The 22,170-nt window shown below is 41.4% G+C and overlaps 1 protein-coding gene across 9 annotated transcripts in view; it reads right to left on the bottom strand.

Moving 5' to 3' along the window:
- Positions 1–22,170, bottom strand: part of DPF3 (double PHD fingers 3) — a 200,009-nt gene that overhangs the window by 136,054 nt on the left and 41,785 nt on the right. The gene's annotated exons all lie outside the window — the stretch shown is intronic.

Genomic DNA, 22,170 nt, shown 5'->3' with positions numbered 1-22,170 from the left:
ATCATGCTCAAGAGCAGGTTTTGAATTAAAAATATGTTAAAACAGTAAATAACACCAATGTATAACTGATCAGTAGCTTTGGAAATACAAGGAAACAAAATGAAGAATCAACCTTCTTTTAGAACACAGGCTTCTGCTTTTGTTCTTAACTTGGCAAGTTCCAAGGGATGTAAAGTGGCCAATGAAAGAGAGAGCAATAACAGAAACAGATGTAAACAAAATTATTGCATATGTGTGAACTTCTGAGGAGTAAAACCTAGAGTAACCAGAAAGATGTCTGCTGAGCAGAGCTACAGGAAAGCAAGTGAGAGGTAGGCCTCCTCCAGACTTCTGTGCGCTCTCTTAATGTCACAGTAGTCCCCATTTAATACAAAATCAAACACCACCTCTTCATAATCCTCGATATCATTGAGGAATTTTCCTGCTATCACTGTGGTTTGTTCTTCCCCTTCTGGATGATAGATACGGCCTTCCTTACATCCTTCCAAAAGGATGTAATCAGGAACACTGATGAAAGAAGCAAATTTTATTCCTAAAGACCTCACACAGAACACCCTGCATCTGTTCTCCTAGCTGAGAGGCTGCTAGATCAATTGGTTTGTACAATCTCCTCTCCTATGCATGTGCAAATGCTACCCGATATAATCTACTTACGGTAGAGTCAAATTGAAAGTCAACACTCAGCAGCTAACACAGGTACACATTTGCAACCAGCTGACATCACTGAGGACAAAGTGCCATTTCTTTCCCTACACACACCGTCCCCCTGAACGCTTGCAGCCCTCGCCCTAGGTTCCGTCATCAAAGGCTGCAAGTCAGAATGTGCAGCATGAACCCTATATGACAAAGCCAGGATCCCTATTCCTGAAGGAAGGCCTGCACTGGGAAACTTGGGCAGTCCCAGACAAGGGCAAATGCTGCCAGCTTTCTAGGTCAGCACAGCGACCTGGTTGCTCTCTACAAACACCACCTATCTCTATAAACCTCCCGAGGACTTCACTGAATCCAACCCTACAGGAGCTCCCTACAGAATTTATCTGCACTTCCCCGATAGAGAAGCTGAAGGCACAGGGAGGACACAAACCCTCTCCAAGCAGGACCTGCTACATTTGCTGTAACACCTGCACTATTTTAATCAGCCAGACATGCTTTATCTCCTTCCCTCCCCACTACGTGACCACTCTGCGCCATAGTCCCACAATCATTTTAAGCTAGCAGTAGTTAACACTGGCCTTAAAATAAACGTCCTCTAGCCTTCTCTTGCTACTGCTTCCCACTGCTCTCCCCTTATGACAGCACAAGCTCTTACATTGTCACTAAATGTAAAACAATGTTAAAAGAAATGTTTGAAAGCAGACTGGTGCTCTGGTCTGAACTATTCCACAACTGGTACAAGGAAAGGCAGTTTCAGGGTTGGGACACAAGGTCAGGGACAGCTGAAAGACTAGATTGCAAGACTGCAGCCCTGGCTAAAACCCATTATGGAACTATGCCGTCAATCGGCAAGTCTTGCACTTCCTTCACTGATTGTCATTTTTTCGTATTTTGAAAGATACCGAAGCAAGGATGTTATAAGAGTTGGCTGTTGTTTCAGCATATCTTAAGGGTGTTCACCCTCAGAAGTCATGACCATGCCATTTCAGTCTCATTTTACTGTTAGCACTTTCAAAGTCACAACCATCCATGCTGCAAATTAAGTGTGATCATATGAACCCTAAAGAGGACCAGAAGGTTTTACCAGGAACAGAGCACTCAATATCTTTATGTGTGCCACCCTAGGCTTTCCATGAGGCCACAAAGTGCAACTTTCTTACTATTTCTTCTTGCAGCAGTGTTACTTTGCTCACCCTGCATTGCCAGCCACATGTCCTTTAGTGCACACTGCATAGTTTCTGTGCTTGGAATGCAAACAAGTAGTTATAACGCTGTAATGTGATGGAAAGTACAGCAATAACAGCAGAGTGGCACGATCCTTGGCTGCAGCAAACGCAAACAAGCCCAAACGCAGCAGTCATGGACGCAGAAACAAAAGAAGAAAAACTGCTTACCTTTAGAAGGCCTCCAGTGGGCAGGGATCTCCAGCAAGACACTCTGGCCTCCACTGCAAACCCTTAAATGAGGTATGGGAAGGGGTGGATCCTGGCTCCACCCCCTCTGGTCACTCAGGTGCATTGCCTGCACCTTTGTCTTTCAAAAAGGACAGTTCATAAGCAGCAAGCAGAACTCTGGTTATTATTCACATCAGATACACCATTGCAGAAAATGATGAACTTCATTCTCCTTAGATGCATAAATGCATCCCCTTTGACTTTTTACCCCCTCTCTTCTCCTTTGATTTTACAGAATCCCATTATACTAGTTCACAGTGGTGATTCAGAAAGAAACTTGTATGAACAGGGTATTCCATTTAAATTAATGTAAAAGTCAGTGGAGACTGCTTAGGCAAAACTGGACTCAAATAAAGATCTTGAAGGGAAATGCCTTTGTCACATGTCCTGAGTGCCACCATGGTGCAGGAGGGTCTGCTGCTTCCGTCCTAATTTCCAGCCTCCCAGCCAGCAGTCACTACCTTCCAAGCATTCCCTCACCTTTACCAGCTGAAATAAACTCTAACATAAAGAGAGCTGCGATTAAAATTCTTTCTTTGGCTAATCTTATTTATTTTTAAGGAGAGACCTAAAAAGAGAAGCTTAGCTGGCACATCCGAAGGGACATTAACTTTCAGAAGAGAGGCAAAGACAAGCTGAGAGATGCTGCACAACTGTAGCTCCAAGTATGTCCACATACTGCCTTGGCCTACAGCCACTCAGCATGAGACAGATAACTATAGTCACATGTTAGGTTCAAGTGTAATGAGTCTGGCCTTTCATCAAGCTATGATATGTAAACAGTGTGTCTATAAATAAATAAATATTCCTCTCCAATGCTCTTGGTAGCCTCAACAATCTTCTGTGATGCATTAAAACAAACAGATGGGACCTTTGCTCCTTCTGGATCAGCTCATGCTGCATGGGATACAATCACCAAGTGCCATTGGTGCTATCTCATGCATGGCACTGGTAGAAAGGGGTCTCAGAACAAGACCCTCACTACTAAAGCTCTACATCAGAATCTCCAGAGATGCACTACAACTGTAAAGATTTCTCATCAGTATGGTTACGAGCCCTCAGTATTTGCCCTCCTTACGCCACTGACTTGCACATTCACTGAACACATATTTCAAAGGAGAGCTGTGTTTCTCAGACTTAGTTTGAAACCCCAGGCAGTACAGAGTGCATAGCTGGTAGTTCCTGAAGCAGTGCTCTACCCTCAATGAGTCACTATTGAACTGAAGCCCAAACTTGATGCTAAAGGAACAGTGTGCGAGTGCCCAAATCAGCTCTGATGTGGAGATGGTGACACACGCTGATTGCTGGAGTTCCTATAGAATTTAACATATGGGCAAAATATACATCAGGGACAGATCATACTCCACTAAAACTCAGCAGAGAATTTGACCTCATGAAAACAGCAGAGAAACTTATTCCTGTGGGGAGAAGGAATAGGAGTTGTGTGATGATTTTGTAATACACATGCTAGGCTGCAAGCTCTCCTGGGAAAGTACTCACTTTCTGTTCCATCCACAAGAAAAACCTCGCAGCACTACCAGGTCTTTTTGTGGTGGGATAGGAAAGTTGAGGGTCTCTTATAGTAAAGCTTTCAGTAAAAGGAGCACAACCAACTCCAGAGTCACAGTCTTATCGGAAGGTTTTTTAACCTTCTCTTAACATTAGTCATACTGAAGGACACTTTAAGAAGACACTAGGATTAAAAACAAGCCAATGCTTCTGTTTGCTTACACTGCAGTTTTGACTGTTCCTTACTTGTCTTCGGACACCCCTGTTTTTCACATCCTTCATGCAGAACAGATGAGAAAAACAGATATGAAAAACAGAAAAAATTAAAACCAAGTATAAGTCAAGTGCAATGCCAGTCTTCTACTGAATTCAAGTTTTGTGCTGGTAGTCCCTTTAATTCCTCCAACTCACAGTATTTTTCCATCTTCTTCCTCCAAAATTTGGGCAGCCAGAAAGAGACAATATGTTTCCATGCTAGAACCATATAAATATTTCACAATGTACATATACTCTTGCTTGAATAAGCTCTATATAGGAAAACCATAATGAAATTTTAGACTATAGACATTTCCGTGAGTTACAATAGACAGCTTCATCTCACACATCTACATTTGGGGCAGTTACACAAAGCTAGCTAATCGTCTCCTAACTCAGTTCTTTAGGAAATATCATTACAGTTCTCTAGCCAGTCACCTTGGAAGCTCACTAGCAAAATCATTTCGGACACAAGCTGCCTGGTTTGGCACAGCCAAGCTAAGATTCCACTTGCACACAGTTCTCCTCTGGGACAGCAGGAAAGCCCCAGTAGGCTCACTGTTCCACAAGAGTACTTTCACTATATTTTGGCTTTTCTACTCCTTTTTGGAGGCTGGAATGTGAAAGTGATAGAAAAGGAAATGTTCACTTTTTAGAAATCTATCATCCAAGTTGCTTCAATGCTAGTAAAGGCTCAAGTTGCTTCTTGTTAAATCTGAACCTGTTTAAGTTATTCTTTCAAAGACTTTTTCTGATGTAGAGTGCATTAAGAATTTGTACAATTGCTTCTGAATTTAACTTTTGTTCTTTATACTAGTGAGATAAGTAAGGAGTGAATATGGAGTTATACTTCACCTGTTTGATGCTAGAGTACCATCAGCTGGTGCAAGACTACATGTTGACCGTTATATTTTCTCTACAAGGTTCATAGATAGCTGTAACAATCCTTCCACAGAAAAGAAGGCATGTCCTCGTGGACTATGAAAAGCCTCAATTCTGTGGCATTTAGATCTGTAGTGTGGTTTTCTGTCACACTTCAAAATAAAGAGATGTGGAAGGAAGAGCCAAAAGGAAATATTTTGAGAGAATTTCATTAAACTGGCATCTTAACATTGTGGCTTGGGAATCTAAATCCAGTCAACAGTGGTGAGATGTCAATCCCATGAGTACCTGTACCACAGTGTTATTTCAGGATCACTTTTGCCCAGAACTCTTCTGAAGAGCAAATCACCTAAGGAAATTGTATCAATTAGTGCTATGCACAGAATTCCCCCTCTAGCTTCAGCTGGAGTGGTTGCAGTACCACTGTATCTGAGGTTACCTTCCAAATGTTGTTGAAGAAGATTCCTAATTTGCATCAAGCAAAACAAGCTGGGTTAGCTTTAATAGTTTAAATAGATGGTCGGAACTAAACCAACTAATTTGGCCTGACACTAAAGCAGTTGCACACAAACTGCTCTGCTTGGGGGCTGGGGCAGCAGTAGTTTCTAGAAGTGGAGAAGGTACAAGCAGCTTATAATTGCAATGTCACTCATCAGAAGATATCCATCTCCAAACTCAATGGTTAAGACATGAATGCGTTTAATTCAACCTATTTCTATATGGCTTTATTTTGCTTTAGATGAGTAATATATTGATTTATCTTAAATCAACACCTTAACAATTTACTTCCTAAGTGAAAGAATAAGGATCCAGCTATCTCACACAAGCAAGGACTAGTATTAGTGTAGATGGGTACTGCTTACATTCCTGCTGGGAATGTTGGAAAGGTATCCGGAAGGAGATATTAGTCAACATATCTGGAAATCACCACCAAGAACTAAATTCGAAGAGACAAAAAAGCCTCCATGGCTACTATAAGCTTAATGTAAAGTGTGTTATCTCATTTAGCCTAATCAAGACCTTGCTTTTGATGCGGAAAACATTTACAGGACTACGGGGCATGTGAGATTCTAATTATAAATCTTTGATCCATTATTTGATTTTCAGTGACAAATTTGTTTCTGGTATAACTCCAGTGAAGTCAGAGTTATGCCAAAGATGAATTCTGTAGGTAAATATTGTTAGAAGACAAAATCATGTTGAAGAAACAAAACAAAAAGATTTCACACAATGTAACTGTTAGGTACCTTTTCTAGGAGGAAAAAAAGGTTGTAGAGAAATTGAAGTGGCAGCTGACCTCACAAAGAAAATCGAGTTACATGTTAAGACCTCAGCACTTGTTTAGCAGAGTATCAAAGGTGTTGTGCTTGTTATATTGGCCAAAAATATGAAAGCACCGTAACAGAGCTATGTATTTGAGAACATGAATTCTTGGCTGCTGCAAAACAAAACAAAACAAACAACAACAAAATAGTTAAATGAATGATGACTGATTGTTCAAAAGTAACAGGAACAAAATCAAGCCTGTATTTTGCATTTGAGATCTTTTCCGCAATGGCCATTCTCGTACCCTAGGCTCAGACAAGTCCTGGAGTTTGTGACTGGCTCACACTAAAACTTCCACACAGCAGGACATCCCTGTCTGATTTAACTACTTCCTCCTGTGATACATTCTGTTCAGTGGAAGTCCTAAGACAGCAAGTGAAGCTGTTTCTCAGGTACACGTGATCCTATTATGCGGAGGTTCATGAATTCCCTATCAACCATACAACGCTTTCACTAGTATCCTTAGAGGACAGTGCACGGCAGAGGGACATGCAGCTGTAGGTCTCTGCCTGCAGTCTCCCTTCTCCACTATTCTCACGAGCATTTGCTTCTGAGAAATGATCTGAGATTTCTGCATGGAATTGCTTTCCACCATCATTTCTCAGACTACAGCACACTAAAAATTGAAGAACAGAAGGTTTCTACTCCAAGGAACTTCTCTGGGAGTGGGATAGAAGAGGATTTCTAACACAGAAGAGGCAGGACAGGAGGATAGCTGAAGAAATTAAGATTGATTGGACTATCTCTGATATGCTCCTTCATTGGCCTTAGCAAAAGATTGGAAAGTAGATTCTTTAAGGAATGCAAGACACTCACTGAGGGTTACTGTGTAAACATGAAGCATTTTGCTTAAATACGTATTTTCTTGGTCAGACTTGTCATCCAGGAAAGCCATTCCTGGATGATATTCCTGTCACAGTTTTTTGGTTGTTTGGCTGTGGGTGGTTTTTGTTGTTCTTTTTTTTTTTTGCCTGGAGCGACAGGCTAATTAAGGAGTGGCAGAGACTGGTGCAGAAGTACCTTGTTCAAATATCAAAGAAACAGATGCAGTAAGACACACAGACCTTCACAGCTAGCTGATCTCAGAGCAGCTCTCTCCCACACCGCACCACACCACCATTGGCTTGCCACATGACATGAAAGGGGCTGTATTTCTTTTACTACCTCTCTAAACTAAGAGAACTGTGCATGTTGTAAAGATTGAACCAGCAAAATCTGGGAGCAAGAGAAGAATCACATCTTAAAGTGAACCTTAAGCAAAGAAAGAAAAAGGAAGGAGAAAAAAAGTAATCTCACATATAGAAACAGGAATTTTCTAAACTGACTTTGTTTAGCCAGTGATGTCAGTAAGAATGAAATTAGTTTGTGATACCTGCAAAATAAAATTGAATCCGTTGTACCACTGCACTTCAGGTGCTATCAGAGTCTGATGCAACCTGAATGCACTGCTCCATATCTAACCAAGGACATGGGCACTTACTAGCAAGCAAGGGGTAGGCCCGGAGTCATGGAGCTCCTCACAAAATGCAGCCTGCTTTGCTCCCCACCTCCGGCTTCAGCTGCACAGAGTGCGTCTTGCCTATTTTATTTCGGACATGATCACCACTCAGCACATCACTAGAGCTGCCTGGACCAAGCCCAATGCTCTCTAAGAAACAACAGCTGGGACAGTCCAGGCCTTAAGGGTTCACCTGTGAGGCTGACGGGATACAGGAGACTGTACATCGGACCATAAGAAAAAACACACGGAATCACTGCTCTTCTTCCCTCGTAATACTGAACCAGGGCAAGTATTTGCTGAAGACCCTACGTAGGTCACCTCTGTGTGCATATTTTCAAAAGAAAACATCTGCCAATACAAAGGGTTTTAAGGATTTCTACCCCTCAGCCTGGCAAAGATATAAAGCTGATGAATAAAACATTCAACAGGTTTCTGTTCTGCCCCCTGCTGCAGCCACTGCATATCCGTCATGTAGTGAAGCTGTGACTTTCCACTGAGATTCTGACCACTGCTCAGGGGTCTCCTGTTTGTTTCTACAAAAAGGGTGATTTTTCAATGCTTTCTTTTTATCACTTAAACTGGGCAAGGTTTTCAGAAGACTACATCTTCTCCTTGAGTTACTACATACACACAACACTATAGGTGGGCATGCCACACTAAGGAGAAATGAAACAGGAGGAGTCTGATGTGAGGCATTTACAATCTAAATTAGGCACAGCACAGTGAGGCTGACAAAAACAGTGGCACAGGAGGACACATACCACAATAGTGAGAGCTCACAGGATGTGTTCAGCGGGTGTAATGAGCTTAATGACTCTTCTTCTTGTGTCGCTTCATTCCCCACTTCCCCCCCATTCATAATTCTTAAATCTTTAGACAGAGAATGCAGTCTTCATCTCACTGAGGCAAATGGCAACATTTCAAATGACTTCAGTGGCATCAGGATTTGGCTTCATATTTGGCATAAAAGACAAGGGTGGAGAACAGCAAAGGATGGCTAGCATAAAAGGAGTGGATTTTGTGAGTGGCTTGGAAGAAAGTTGAGTAGCACAATGCAGAGCATCAGGGGAAACGTCTTTATCCGATAAGAGAAAATGCACAGAGACATCTATGGCAGGAGAATGTTGGAGCAACACAGTAAGCTGAATTAGGAGAGAAGCTGGCACAACTAATACAGCAAAGGTAATCAAATATGGGAGGTGACATTCTTTTCCAGATTTCACCAGTATAAAGCCACTGACCTAATTATAAAGAGCAAACAATGTGGTCAGAAAGAATCAAAAGGGTCAGAAGAGAGCAATTCAGTGCATTACGGACAGGGATGTGGCGTTTGAATCAGATAAGGAGACCAAAAGTCAGCACAGGGAGAGGTGTGAGCGGCATACGCTGGCAGCCCAGTGGAAAGGAAGATGATTTTTAGCAAACATCCTGTTGTATAATACAAGAGAGGAGGAGGCCTGAAGGCTAAGAAAAGGGGCACTAAAGAAGGGGCTAATAAGAAATCGCAAATGGTGCTGTATCAGCTCCTAAATTAAAATAGAAAACAAGAGTGATCCTTGTTATATGTGAACAGTCAGCATTTCTGCTTGAAAAAAATGAAAATAAAATAAATAATTGTTTACAAAGGTAAAAATGTGGTGGGTGGGTATCTGTAGGTATGCAAAATAATACAATTAACAGTAATGAAAGCAATTTTCCCCAAGTGGCAGAGAATTTCAGACCAAAGATCTTTGGGACAGGTTGGAAGGAGAGGTGGAAGAGAACAGCAAAAAGAAATGTAATCCTAATAGGATCTTAAAAGTCATAAGCAAAAGATAACAATCAGCTGTGTGTTCTCTTCTCCAAAAAGAAGACGGGGACTTTCCCTGATACAGCAGAGGCATCAGGGAAGAGACCTCAGCTGCACCAAGAGTCTCCATGGGAATCGGCACCATCTGCTCCACTCAGCAGGCAGGGAGGGGGAAGGGGATGGGGTGGGAAGTGCAACGAGACGTGGTGACCCCGCATCACTGCCATGCCAACTGCTCACAGAATGTCAGCAGTGCCAGGAAGAAAACAGGCAAGCAAAGAATTTCCTCGAAAAAAGACCATCAGCTGCATACAAATACTAAAGTAAAAGAAAATATACATTATGGTGATTGGGAATAAAGAAGGAGAATGATCCAATTTATTTCCTGGTGTATGCTGGCACGCTTCCAACAAAGTCCATAAGGTGACCAAGATTTACAGCAGTTCGAGGGTCTGGTCCAATGAGCTACTTTTCTCATACTGCTGCATTATGAATTTGGCAACGTAAGTTCCCCCACTGACAGGGTCCCATCACCATGACTTTATTTGGAATCAGCAGCACTAACACAGAGGTTCCCCAACCAGTGCAGATATCGTGTTTACACCAGAAAAGGAGAACCTGCAGAGGTCACGTTTGTTTAATAGACAGAAGACAACTCTCCACATACACACAGCCAAACGTTGTTAGTCCTGCTTAGTTGAGTAGTTCCAGGATTGCTGATGAGAGCAAGGCACTCCAAAATCCTGGTATTGCTCACCTGAGTAGTCACATTGACTTTAATAGTATTAGTCACATAAGTAAAACGTGCAGGATTTGTTCCCTAATGCTGATCAAGCTAGATGAACACGTGTTCAGCTAGATGAAGGGATGTTCTGCCTTAAGTTAGTTCTACTGGATACTACTTATATACAAATAGCAAATAAGTGATGATAATGGTTGTTTATCTGGTGCTGGGTCCCAGCTGCCACATGGGAGTTTCAGTGTTCTTCCATACTGGGCACCTGGCAGCCAAATATTTTTGTCTGCATTTTTAAAGGACTGTACTGTATTAGGCCCAGATAGACCAAGGAAAAGAAACTTGAAGAAGTTATAAACCTGCAGGGGGATTTGAACATCTTTCTGTAATATCCAGTTAAAATGTACATCTTTTCCACCTGTCTCAGGAGGCACAGCAGCCTGCATAGAACAGAGTCTGATTCAGCTTAATGCAAGTTATGGAGAAGGTCCCGAAAATGTAAAAGATCAGGAAGAATGTTATTTTCCCAAAGTTTGGTGGAACTGCACAAAATATCAGCCCGCTCATTCTTCAAATCTGAGAGTAATCGAATACTAATTTTAACTAGGTCTCAGTGTCAGAGAAGGCCTATATCCACAAAGACCAGGTCCAAACAATACACATAAGCTCCTGAGCATGCACATCAGCTGCACACTGTTTGGAATCCAGACTGGAATTTTCCAGCAGGGGAACACCTTTAAGTCACCAATTTCCCATTCTAATTCCTGCCAATTATTCAACTGGATCTGTAATCTTCTACCTCTTTTCTTCAGTGGGAAAACACTTTTCCAAGGCTCAGCTCTATTCAAAAAATTCACAGCATTGACATGTTATCAGATCAAGGTAAATTCTAAGTATCACTCACCACCTCACTCAAACAACTAATGTTGTAGAAAATCACGTTTTCATGAAGATTTCCCCTCGTATTTGATCTCTGCATGGGTTTATTACTTGAAGGTGAAATTGCATCACTCTTTCCAATGCAGATAGCAGCGTTACACAAAGCAGGGGAGTGCATTTTTCAGTATGGAATATACTTGGACCAAACAAAGTCAAATAAATAAAAGTATGTGTAAGCAATGGGCCTCAATGCATCTTCTTGTTATGTCCCTTCTCCATTATGAATTTGAAAAACATACCGTTAAGTGAATCTATCAAATTCTACAATTCTATCCAATTCTACAAGACAGATTTTTCAATTCTAAATCCAGCTACCGCTGGGATGTGTGGAAGTGTTGAAGGAGACAATATGGCCATAGACTGAAGGAGTACTCTGAAACACCGTGGATTGCTCCAGGGAGGGCAGCAGAAGTCAAGGGTAGCAATAAGAAGAGGAATGAAAGTGGAGTGCCCGCCATGCCAGTCAGCATGTCTACACAGAGATTGCTCCTATAGCCACTGATAGTGGTCTTAGATCTAGTCTTCTCTCTGGCATTGAAACACCCATTCTCTGAGGGAAATACAACAGGATATAAACATAAGATGTGCCAAAATCAGCCAAGGGATCTACAGAATGGTTCACATGCCAAAAAACCCTAATGCTAGAAACCAAGTTAACAAGGGAAGGCCCTCGGGCAGAGTCAGGAAATTGAAGCATACCAACTGTTTTTCTCTCTGCTACTTCATATCTCACACAAAACAAAGGACCTCAACTTAACAGACATGAAAAGAGAGATGACACCGGTCGTTTGACTAACCAGAGAACAAAACTGTGCCAGTAGTCAAGTTTGGGTTACTCTGGAACACTTCAAAAGCAGTTATGAAATCATGCTAAACTTAAATAAATGCGAAAAGGAAACTTGAGGCAGGCCCCCGTTTTCAAGGCTGGCCCTAATCTCTGCAAGAGGGAGAACCCAAGCACTTCTAAAGGAGCAAGATAGCAATGCTACAATTCAAGGCTATCTTTAGCTCCAGCAAGCTGAGAACTATTTGCTGGTTATCAAAATAGTGCATGCATAAATGAGAGAAACAGGATGTGGCAAAACGACCAGAATCATTTAAATTTTATTCTGAATCAAGACTCTGCCGGTCTCCATACCGTATATGGAACATTTCCCCTGCAGGTGCAAGAAGTTTCTGTAGGATTTGCTCTTGCATGTAGCATCCCACAGACTAATATTTTAATAGATGCAACGGCTGATTAGTTGATTTTTTTCCGGTGTGGGGGGTAGGGAAGAGAGAAGGAAGAAGAGGTAGAGAAAAGATACATAAACTGCAGGTTGGGGGGAAGGGGTGTTCTTCCCCTCTCAGAGGCCCAGCTGTACAAACCATATGTGGTAATATAACAAACCACCTGGTCAAACCATAAGCAAGTTAAAGAATGTAAGGGAGAAAGGCATGAGGTATTTCACTGGGGAATAGTCTATTCTCAAAGAGGGAAGGGAGAACTGATTTTCATGACAGGAGATAAAGCTCAGCAGATAAAACTGGATACTGCTTGATCTGCCCAACAGAAAACACAAACAGCTACCTAGCTGAAGGAGGAAGGGTGAAGGCCCCAGGAGCCATCAGGCAGGTGCCATTCCAACAGCAGTATGAAGAAATCCAAACGGCTTCTAAGGTGCACAGAAGCATTACTTGCTCGACATGAGCAGTCCCTGCTGCAGCCACCACAGTGGGCCTCATCTTCAACAGCTACGCTAAACTAAATTGCACATAATGGAGTATATATGTTTCTAAGAGAACTTTGTCAGGAGGAAAAGAAGGTTAATTGTGTTCAGATACAATGGTAAAAAAAAAAAAAGGGTTTCTTTGAAAACATTTACAAGTCCTTCCTCTGTCCTGCAGGCATACCTAAAGGCTTTACTTCTGAAAAGCTACTATGAGCCCAGACCACCTGATGATTTAACTGATTTGTTGATTCACAAATGATTTAGCTGAAAGCAGCTCTCTGCCCCCTAGAGATTCCCTACAAACGCCCGTCCCTCATATATTCAGTTCTCAATCTAGTTTGGGTTTGGAAGTAGGCCTATCACAAATGTTACGAAACACTCCATGGATTTATGCGCCCGTTCTGATGGCTTTTGAACAAAACATTAGAATCTAAGCAAGAGATCCCTAACTATAGAAAGGACTGGTTTGGATGTAATGAATGGGGAGAAGGAAGAAGAAGAGGATAAATGCTGCTTTTCCACATTTGCCCAACCATGAGTCAAAACGGTCTATAGTGTTAGACTCGGGTAAGCTGTCAATTCAGTGGACGACCTTTTGTTAGCCACTCATCTTCCTTGTATTTTCATTTACCCATCATAAAGTTGGGCAAAAGCAGGCACCTTTCCTGAAAAAATAAATAAGCTAGCCTCCAAACCAGGAGAATAAGTTATGGAAAGATAAAAATATTCTGGCAAACAAGAAAATACCTCACTTTGTTCCAGTTTGAGATAACTTGTCATCATCACAGGAAATAATAAAAAAAAAAAAAAAACAACCCTCAAGCTAATAAAATCTGCATGAATCACATTCTCTTTGCAACTTCATGGAACTCTGTAAGCAAGAGTTCATTTCCACATGCCTGCTGCATAGGCAGCCAGTTGCATTGGGTCTGTTCCATAAGCTGAGACATGAGACCATCACTCGTGTTGAGATTCTTAGAAGCTGCCACTGGTTCTCAACTCATTTGCAGTATCACGAAGAATTTAAAGCAGCTCTTACCAGTTCTCATGGTTTGATTTCACATTTAGTGCAATGTGGTGTTCTTCATTAAAGTTCAGCTCCAGAGCCACATGATTTACACAACTGTAGCCTTCATAGGTATAAAAGTGTTTCTAACTCTTGAATTTCCAGAGAATACCTTGGATTTGTACTGTATGGGCTATAAACCTAAAAGGCAAATAGACATTCAAAAAGGCCCTATTAAAAAAAAATTAAATCACAATTTTTTACCGTCCTCTGGAGAAGAAAAGCATCCGCCTATGACACAGTTTTCAAGATTAGCAATACTGCAGCTAGAGTTAAAAGTTCCCCCACACATGGACCTAAGCAGCAGTAGTCATAGTATAGGCTTCTATTTTGTTCAGCCCAGCAAACTAGATAAGAACTTCTTGGACTCCCATCTCTCCTTTACTAAATGTTACTGGGAAATGATTTTGTCACCTTTGGTGTTCTGGAGGAGATTTGTTGTCATCTTCCACAACAGCAAAAAAACTTACCATTTCAAAAATGTGCATAAGCTGACAATATATAAAAAATATTGTCTTGAATTGACTACAATGCTTCACTTTGATTTTAACTTTTGGAGTCTTTTGAATTATTAAGTCATTTTCACATAAAAGGAAATAAAATAAAAAGTACTGAAATTGAATAATACTACATGTTCCATTGTTTTTCTGGAAAACAATATCAATTCTTTCATTTAGAAAATTAATCAAAGATCAGCTGAGTTCTATGAACTGGACTGATTTTGATGATTTGGTATACTTCACCCCAAAACAACTGGTCATAAAATTCCCCAGTCTTCTCTAGTTTCCAAATCACTGCCCCAGAAACTCCCTGCTCCCTCTACTCAACTCACAACTTGTGCTCATAGCATTCTGCTTTTAAGTAACAACTTAAGCAGGGTTCAAAATAACTCTTAAATTAGAAGGGACTGCATTTATATGGATCTCAGACATTCTCTGATTACAGACACTTGGCTATCTAAAAATTTCAGTTAAAAAATATTCCGTTGAGAGCTTCATTTTCCCTTCAAGGTGTTAGAAGTAAGAAAATAAGAAAATAAAGAACACATGGGAAATCCAGAGAAGGAAAAAGCTGCCCTACTAAAAGACTCCACCTTTAACCACATTTTTCATTTCTTTTTACTTCTCGTCTTTCCATCCAGTAATACCACTAAACTGAAGCAAAGTCTGTGCATCTCTGTTAAACATCTATCACAAAGCTAGAGTCATCAAAATCTATCTTCACCTTTCTCCACACAGCTCTCCTTGACAGTGGTCTGCTCTTACACGTATGGTGTGAATGGCATTTGTGAAGTGTTGGGGGGAAGCATTTCAAATCAGTTTCCTGCGAACAAGCAGCCACGGTGTTTCACTAGAAACACCAGAGAATTACCTCCCTTGGAGAAAAGCCATAGGCTTAAAGGTGTTGTGGAGCACAAAATAGCTTCTCATTCCTTCAAATAAATGATGATTCCTTGATCTTTTTAGACAAGATGAGGGACTCTTGTAAGATCTTGCCTGTGAACACGCTGTAGATAAAGGAAGACCCTGTAACCACCAAAATAGAAGAAAGTGTAATTATTTTCCTCCTTCATCACCCACTCCTTGCCTAAATTTAATACGTCAGTAAACAGCAAATCCCACTGAAGCAAGTCATTTACCACTAGCAGAAGATTTCTCCTCCACTTTCTAAATCTAAAAACTAATTTTTAAATCCACTGTAGGTGAGGTGTCCTCAGCAGACTGTACCTGAGTCAATTGCGTGCATACACACACACACAGAAGCAATCTCTAGTAATCATGATGCATACATGATAATTACAATTGGTCTCAGTAAGTCCTTTTAAGGCTTTTTACGAGTATTCATCATATAACTCTTAAAACACTTCTTTAGTGCATGTAAGATTTATTGTTCTCCTTATATAGGAAGTGAAAAAGAGTTGCTGAGTAATTAAACAACCTATCCAAGGACACTAAGGATACAGCAAATAAATGTTGGGTGCTTTGACTCATTATGCCTGAAATCTAACTGCCAGGCATGATTCTCATGCTTGTTTCTCCAGGCAGCTTGCAGAATTCATTAACGTTTTCAGGAAACACATGATCTGAGTTGTCAAAAGGATTTTCCTGCCCAACTTGACTAGACAGACGAGGAAGGAGACTCTTCTTTTATGTGCTTATATCTCAGCCTCAATTTTCCTGTCCTAATGGTATTCTCAGAGTTCAAGAAGAAAGAAAGACAGGTTGCTAAGCTTTCTGGAGCTTCAGCCTAGCAAAGAAGTATCCTCTTACAGCTTCAGGTGTTCAGTGATAAGTGGAAAGTCTCACATTATCTACCTTTACCAGGAGTCAGGTGAGAGGGTCAGAGGTTCTGTTTCAGTTTAAAAGCCTTGTCTTCACAGAAAATGAGAACAGTTAGGCAACATGTTCAACAAGTGACATAGAGGAGGGTGAAGGGAGGTGTGGTAAAGTCTTCATGAAGTTCTTTTCAAATTAAGAGTTCCTGACAGTAACCATTATCATTGCATTGCTACCTACAGTGCATCCAGCTCAACCACTATTGCTCTGTAGCTGTACTTTTTTTTTCCTGGCATTATGTTTTTTTTAGATTATTATTTTTTATGTCTCCATACAGTACAGTTTTTCCAATAAATAATGTTTCAGACTCAACTCTCAGCACTTTGGAATAGATGATCAGAAATGAGAAATACAGCATTGTATCCAACACAAAACCTCCTGCTTCCAGCATGCACTTAGATTAGCTCTATTGACACAGCTTACTGCCAATAAATCAGCAAAAGAGAAGTCTACAGTTCTGAGCAAAGAAAATCTAACAAAGTTAAACATACTGCATGTGTTCCTTATTCTAAGGAAAAGGGTGTTAAGTGATTAATATTAGTCAGTTCTGAAAACATAAGACTTGCAAGAACTCCATTATTTTCTACTTAGCGTTCCCATTAAATCTCTCTCAAGAGTCTATTATAAATTCCCCAAACCAAACACATGTGGCATAGACAGCTTTCACTTACCCTACTCAAAAGTACAGCTTAGGAAAGAAATTACCTCTTGAGAATGTGTATTTCATACACCATAAGCCATGGTCACTGGAGGCAACGTGGGCTGTAATAAACACTAGTGTCCTCTAGAAAGGAATTATGAGGACCTTCCCCAACTTGTTCCTCCACATCCATGAACTGTAAGAGAGTCATGCTAGGGCAACTCTTTCAATGGGAAGGAGAGAGAAAGGGCAAAGACTGAGCTAACTTCCTTTAACATTAGTAGGGATTAATCATGCCATCTGAAAGAGCTTCCTTCTTTACAGCCAAGGAGAGCTGAAGGAAGCCCTTCACATTGGTAGTTCCAGGACACATGTGGGTCAGCAAGCCTTGCCATCAAGCTCTTGTGTTATTTAAATGTGTGCTGCAAAGAGCCTGGCTCCACCCCCCTGATGACTTCTTCACAAGTATCAGAAGGCTTCTCTCTTCATTTTCCCCCAAAGCTGTCTCTTCCCAAGGCTGAACATGTCCAGTTTCCTCTCATCTAATGACATTAAAAAATGTTCTGAGAAATCAGTCTGAAGTTATTTTTATTGTTTCTTTCATTCAGTATTATATAAAAGCAACTGAAGACACAAACCATCTATAGTCCCACTTTCAAACTGCCGTAAGCTTCAGTATATCCTAGGTTACACATGACAGAGGTGCAGCTGCCTGCAACAGAGAGCCACACTATATGTATATTTCTTATATAAAAATATATTAATATTATATAAATAATGTCCAGACAAGCATGTTTTGTCATGCATAACACAAGGACAAAAGCCAGCAACTCCTAAATGTTATTTAAATCTTTCTAAAATCCCAAGCTTGTGACTTCATCTCCCTCTCCCTTTCAGTTCTCTAATTTTAAAAATGGGAATAACATCACTTGGACCCATCACAGGAATTTCCTGTATTAGAACTGGCGCACTGCTTTGAAGATGTGAGCTGCTATTCTGAGCACCTTAATTCAAGGCATAGAGAGTGGACAGTGAGATGTATCATAATTGCACACCTTCCTGAGTATTTCTGCACTACACACATAGTCACACAGCAGTGATTAAGCATGCAAAATCCTGACCAGCGTGCACTGGATTCAGTATAAAGCCTGGTAAGTCTCTTCACTGGCTCCAGAAAATTCCTCAGCACAGTTATTTCAGATAGAACACCTTTCATGAAACTTCTCTCCCACTCACAGCTTCAGTGCATGTCGTGAAACTCCCAGCAGTATTTAAGCTGAGACTGGAAGACGGACAAGTCTGTAATGATCAGAAGCACATATAGAGCAGGCTGCAGTTCCTTTCTTAAGGAGGTATGCTGGGCCAGGGCAGCAGAGGCAGGAATCTGCAGCAAGTCATGAAGAGCCATCCTGGCCTTCAGCAAAATGCCCAGTGCCAGTTTTGGAGCCCACTCCTGAGCAGAGGACAGAACAAAGCAAGGTGGTAAAGTCAGCTACAAATTTCTATAAGAAACTATGTAGCATTCTCTTGTATGCTTTTTGGGCAGAATAGACAAGCGCTACTACAGCCTGTAACTGGATGGGTATGTCCTCACAACAGCGCAACACTAATGGCAAATGCTGACTTTCTATTAAAGTTTTCCTGCCACTGAACTACTTTTATTCTCCACCCTTGAAGGTGAACAGTGTGAGGACCATGCTTTGCTTTTATGCACTTGTGAGTTCTGGGCTGGGCTTTTGTATTCCTTTGTATCATATCTATGATGTGAAAGAAAAAAGTATGTCCGCTACTCACTGTTGCAAAAATAAGAAAGCAAGAATGAAACAGTCATTCAGGACAACATGAAGAGTTGACTCTTAAGCTTATATTTTATATGTCAGTAGGGCCTGAGGCCAGTCTAACCCCTCAGCACACCTTGTGGTGTTGTTAACACCTGATCAAAGCATTGCAAGTTTCAAACTGAAAGATTTTACGTGCTCGCTTCGTGAGCAAACCACCACATGGCAAAAAACAACAGAGGTTGAGGCTTAGTTAACAAGTCCTCATTTATACTGTTCAATTCAGAAAAGAAAAAAAAAAAAAAAAAAAAAACAAGAAATTACTCGAATTACTGTACCACAGACAGATGGACAGTAAAGGTGAGAAACTGCTGCAGTTTCCCCGTTGGTGATGTTATATGTTGAGAGCTGTTGTGGAGCAGTTATGACTAAGCCCTTTCAGGTCACACAAAAGCTGCAAGAACTTCTCCAGAAGTCTGTCAGAGGAGAGCAGGGAGGGAGAAGAGGAGCTCAGGTCAGTTTAACCATTTGCATGTAGGCAGGCTTAGAGGGATTTACCCTCACAGGCTTCCCCTGGGGGCCTCTTTGCCAAACTCAGTGGGAGCAGAATCCATTCCATACCCACAAGCAAAATATGTAATGGGATTACATTTCTCAGATCCTACAGATTCCAAGAGAAGGTAGTAGGGGTGGGAACCACATCAGAGAGAGAACCTCTTGGGAGCAAACAGCACTTCTGATGGCAGCACTGGGTCTCTTCAGCCTGTGTGGTTGGGTTGTCCTGATAAAGTTTCCACTTGTAGACTCTTAGAAGACACAGAAAATCCAGTTTTGAAAGATGTTGCCAGAATAGGATTCTGAGTAAGGCAGATAAGAGGTCTGATCTGGCATGACCAATCCTGCTTAGCAAGCCAAGGGTTAAGTCTATGAGCCAGAACAAAAGGATCCTTGCTTCTGCTTCCTCCCCGAACAGTAACCCACAAACTTCAAAGTGACAGTTGTAGAATTCTTTTCGCATTGCAACGCTCTGGTGCAGAGGTATCACTGACACTGCCTCCTGCCCTTTCCAGCAAGGCCACTGCCACCTCATTTCCTGCCTCCACGCTGCAGTGGGAGGAGATAGGAGGGAAAGGGATTTCCATTAGCAGAGGGAGGAAGAGTTATTAGATCCCCAGAGCGGTGTAGCTTTTAAAATACAGTGAGGGGTCTCCATCTCACATCTCCCCTCAGGAATTTTAACACAGTTGTCACCAGTTTCGGCATTTACAGCTGAGATTGTATTTGACTTCTCCTTGCCATGAGTGCCCTCGCACAGCAGTCCTTTCCAAACTGCCCTTTACTGCTTTTTCACCTGGGCATGGAAAGTACGCCTTGCTGTTTTCTTGCAGGCTTGGAATTTTTCTTCCAGCAAACTCCCACCATGATGCCCAGGGATGTCACACCAGGACCCATAAGCTCTCCTCTTCTCCAAGGAGCTCTGCAAGTGGCCAGCTGCTCTCACAGCCTTCATTTGCCTTCGGGTGCCCATCCCACTGCTTAGCAGTGACAAGGACCAGCCATAATTACCAGCTGCAAGTTCTTTGGGTCAGAGACTGCACAGTTAGTGCAATGAGTCGACAGTCTAGTGGGAGCTACTTAGAATACTGATTTCTAGTTAATAGTAATTTTTACAAATACTAAAAGAAATCTCTTTTATTCGTGTTACAGTGTCTCTTTTCCTTTCTTCATTTCCCTTCTGTTCCATAAAATCTCTCTTCCCACTTTACTACACCTCTACCATGTTTCCTATTGATTCCCTATTATAATTACAGGGAAACTATGATTACAGCAAGGAAAGAAACTGCATGCATCCTCTTCTGTTCCATAGGAATACCATTTTCTTCAAATTAAAATGCTACAAACCTTTAGGATCAGACACCTTCGTATTTGCAGTCCTTTCCTCTGACTTATTTGCAAAGTGAAGTAACTTATACATGTATGCACACACTCATATGCAGATTTGCTTTACAATCTTCCTCTCAGTCCTGACCTCTTAGCCTGCTTCATCAGTGGTAGCTCATCACTTCACTTTGTTAGGGGGGTTGCTTAGCATCCCCCATCTCACTTTGGCCTTTCCAGAAGTTAAAGAAATAGAATATCCTAACAATTAGAAATATTTCTATTTTCTTCCACTAAAAATCAGCAAAGACTGACACTGAGTTTGGAAGACTGGCAAGTCACTCTAGTAGAATGTCTCTGGGCCCCTTAAAAATAAGGATTAATCTGCAGTTAACACTTTGACAGTGTTATCAACTACCTCAAAACTGCCAGAAGGCAGTTTAAAGATTTTCTATACCCTTCGGGTGTCCATAGCTAAGACCAGAACTGAGATGACACACTGAGGAAGGCACAAAATGAAACTCAAGTACAATACTCCCGTAGGCTAAAATATCGATACTGAATTGGAGATTTTCTGTTTTGTATAATATATTTACTACATTTTCACAGTCACTTCAAGTGTTCAATACACCTCTCCGTACTCAGCTCAAAAAGCGGTATATTTTAAACTAGACTGGGTGCTTTCTTGTGGCCGTGGTGGTGTTTTTTAAATCAGTTATTCTACCTCAAAACTGGATACCTTTGGCTACTGGGCAGACAGAGAAGCAGTGCAGTGTACATAGGTGACCAGAAGTGGCCAGGTTAAGAAGGAAAGCCTGAGACAGGACCACCACTGAGCATCATCAGTGCGGCCTAAGCTGAGGTGAGTGCCCTTTGCCCAGAGTACCTGTTTGCACTGTATAGAATAACTGTTTGCTAAGCTGTGTTTAGGTATCACTTTACACTTATGCAAAGAACAAAAGGGCATGGTGGCCTTCACATGGAGCTTAGAGGTAAACTACATATATAGAATCAAGACAGACAGCTGTTGTTCAAATAACTGTTTTTACCCAAATCAAAAATCGATAACCAACACACAAGAGGCTTAGAGTATCAGTGGAAACAAATTCCAAGATGAATTGCATGAATGAAATAAAACCTGTGGGAAAGGGTGTTGCACTAAATCTGGGAAGCTTCCTGTTGCAGTCTTAGATAGAGAACACTGGCAGAACTCATTTGAGCATTACCTCCAGGCAGGCAGGGTTTACTAGGGGAGGAGAATGGCATTTAGGGGCTTCCAGTTAACGCTGCTCCCTGTGGCATCTGCTCCATGCCACACGTCTCAGTGTGGCTCTGCAGATCACGCCTGCAGACAATCTTGTCTGGTAGATGCCATTTCTTCTTCTGTTACAAGCCTCTCCTCTCAGTCCACACATTTCTTCCTATCAGACACCTGCAGTGGTCCTGCAGACCTACCAGGGAGTGCTGGAAACACATAATAATATAAAGAAGCAGTCACATTGCTTTTGCCTTCACATTTGGGATGGAGACTTGCTTTCATACTGTGACCACACCGATGCCCTACAGGACTATTCCTTGTGTGAACACTGATCAGATACATTAACAGGAACTGCTAATTTCATTTGCTGCAGAAAGGTTTTCCATAGGATCCACAGAGTACTAGCTATTTAATATGAAATGCGTCTGGAAATTTGTTAGAGAAACTCAGAGACAGT

The sequence above is a fragment of the Numida meleagris genome, chromosome 6 (assembly GCF_002078875.1).
Source record: "Numida meleagris isolate 19003 breed g44 Domestic line chromosome 6, NumMel1.0, whole genome shotgun sequence".
Classification (NCBI taxonomy): domain Eukaryota; kingdom Metazoa; phylum Chordata; class Aves; order Galliformes; family Numididae; genus Numida; species Numida meleagris.
Note: the sequence above shows the minus strand (reverse complement) of the source record. Positions and strands in the feature narration are given on the sequence as shown.